Source organism: Propithecus coquereli, unplaced genomic scaffold (genome assembly GCF_000956105.1).
Source record: "Propithecus coquereli isolate 6110/MARCELLA unplaced genomic scaffold, Pcoq_1.0 Scaffold249, whole genome shotgun sequence".
NCBI classification, from domain to species: domain Eukaryota; kingdom Metazoa; phylum Chordata; class Mammalia; order Primates; family Indriidae; genus Propithecus; species Propithecus coquereli.
The window spans coordinates 376,793-379,774 of NW_012148052.1; positions in this window are offsets into that span (position 1 = coordinate 376,793).

A 2,982-nucleotide genomic window follows, 5' to 3' on the forward strand; every position below is an offset into this window, starting at 1 on the left:
AGGAGTTTGAGGTTGCTGTGAGCTAGGCTGACGCCACGGCACTCACTCTAGCCAGGGCAACAGAGTGAGACTCTGTCTCAAAAAAAAAAAAAACAAAACGTAATCTGTACTGCCAAATTGCCCTCCATAAAAGTCAATATATCAATTTGCCAAAGTATATGATATTGCTTGTTTTCCCACAACCATCACTGAATATTATCATTTTTTAAAATCTTTGTCAATTTGATGAGTAACAAAATGGTATCTCTCTTTTTTTTAATTTGATGATATTTCACTTTAATTTGTATTTCTTTTGATTACTAGTTTGTTATTTGGACTTTGCCAATTACCTGTCTATGCACTTAGTTCATTTTTCTATTGAGACCTTTGCCTCTTAATGGCTTGCAAAATTGTTCATATAGCAACCATTTTTTTCTACTACACGTGGAAATATTTTCCCCCAGGCAGTTATTTATACTTTAATTTTTAAACAGTTTAATTTTTAAAACTTCTAAAATCAGAGAAAAGATTGCAACAGATGTTCCCCTTGACAATCCCTAGCAGTTTAAGATTACCCTGCAAATCTACAAATGATCAGTCTGAAAGCACACAATCCAGCAAATAATAAGTGCTAAATAAATAAATAGGGATCTTTCAACAAAACCCATCCAGGTCTCTTGTCACTTGTCCTCTTTTGTGTTTCTTAAGTGACAGCTAACAGTTGCCCCATTTTGTCCTTTAAAATGTCCTTGTGAGTAAAGAGAAAGGGAATTATTTCTCTACCAAACCTGATTATCCCAAGAAAGTTAAATGACTGAAAAGAGTAGAAAGAGGGGAGGGGGAAGAGAACTCACCACCTTTGGAATCAGGGATCCTTGCCCCTCACCGGCAGACCTGGAGTCTATGAGCTGGGAACACTTCCTTCCGCCATGCAGAGAGCTCAGGCATCAGGCAGGAGCATTAGGGAGGGACAGGAATGTGGACCTGGGGAAAGTTGGTATTTTATTCTACAGCCCAAAGACCAGAGCCAGGGCTCTCTCTCTCTGCCCCACAGGTCCCTTCTAGCTGTCCCTATAAACCAACAAGCCACACCCTGCCTGTCTGCCTCTGATAAACAGCAAAGAAGAGGCTCCCTAAACATGAAGGAACCACCAAATGCCACTGGGTATAAGGGGCCTTTTCCCCTAGGCTTCCTTTTCCTCCAGTGCCAACTGCCAATAATTCCCTTTGATACAATTTGATCCTATCAGCCACTTTCTGAAAAGCTTGCTCCCTTTTTCTAAATCAGAGTAAATTGGAAGATTGGTTTCAAAGACACCTACCAATTAGCCATCTTCCTTAACTCATTACCTTTATCTCTAGCTACACCTTGACGTGTGCTTTCTGACAAGGAAACTTGCTTACTGTTCTCCAACACGTGAGAAACCCTTTCCTGTCTGTCTTGCTTTCATAATATCCATAATTGCATCTTTAACAATGCATTATATACTTTTATGTCTTTTGAACTTCATAAAGATTGTAATAATTCCGCACAAATTCCTTTTCTCACTCAACATTAGTTTCTTTTTTTTCTTTTTTCTTGACAGAGTCTTGCTCCGTCTCCTAGGCTAGAGTGCAGTAGTGTCGTCATAGCTCACAGCAACCTCAAACTCCTGGACTCAAGCCATCCTCCTGCCTCAGCCTCCCAAAGTGTGAAGATTATAGGCATGAGCTACTGTGCCCAGGCAAAAGTTTCTTTGGAGTAGCAGTTCTCGATGTGTGGTCCATGAACCCTGGGAGTCCCTGAAACCCCTACCAGACAGATTAAAACTATGTTCATAATAATACTGAGATGTTATTTGCCTTTTTGATGTTATTGACATTTTCAAGGACACTTCGAAAGCAATGATGGGTAAAACAGCTGGCACAAATCAATGGGTGGCACCAAACGGCAGTCAAAGTTACTAATTTTATTAAGTCTCAACTCTTGGATACATATCTTTTCAATATTCTGTGTGACAAAATGGGAAGGACACGTAAGCAGTTCTGCCGCATATCAAAATAGGATGACTTTCTTGAGGAAAAGCACTTGAGTGATTGAGTTGTGAGCCGAAGTAGTCACTTGACTCATGGAGCACCATTCTTACCTAAAAGTGCAACTGACGGACTTAGATTATTCAGACTTGAGTATTTGGCAGGCAATTTCTCCAAAATGAATGTAGTCCACCTGTCACTTCAAGAAAAGCAATTGACAGTGCCAAAGAGATAATTCAATCTTTTGAGCTAAAATTAGAATTTTGGAAAACTTTTATGTGCTATTGTGAGTTTGATAGCTTCCCTATTGCAAAAGACTTTCTGATGAGATTGAGAGTGATATTAATGAATGTGATTTTTTGTTGTTGTTTTGAGACAGAGTCTCACTCTGTTGTCCTGGCTAGAGTGCTATAGTGGCATCATAGCTCACAGCAACCTCAAACTCCTGGGTTCAAGTGATCCTCCCACCTCAGCCTCCCAAGTAGCTAGGACTACAGGCTCAAACCACCATGCCCAGCTCATTTCTTCTATTTTTAGTAGAGACAGGGTCTTGCTTTTGCTCAGGCTGGTCTTGAACTCCTGACCTCAAATGATCCTCCCACCTCAGCCTTTGGCAGATTGCTAAGATTACAGGTGTGAGCCACCAGTCCTGGCCTGAATGTGATTTTTTGATGTTGTGATGAAACATGTCAACATTTGGAAAATCTGCATAACTCAGCAAACCAATAATTTTTAAATGACCAATGTATGTTTTGACAAAATCATGCATATGTAAAAGACTCATTTAAATTGCAAGATAAATCAGTGGGCTTCACTGTAACACAGTACTAAAAAGTTCATTGCTGTGGTTTCAGATTCCATGTTGCAACTAATCTTTAAGAAACTACCACTGGTTGGCCGGGCGCGGTGGCTCACGCCTGTAATCCTAGCACTCTGGGAGGCCGAGGCGGGCGGATTGTTTGAGCTCAGGAGTTCGAGACCAGCCTGAGC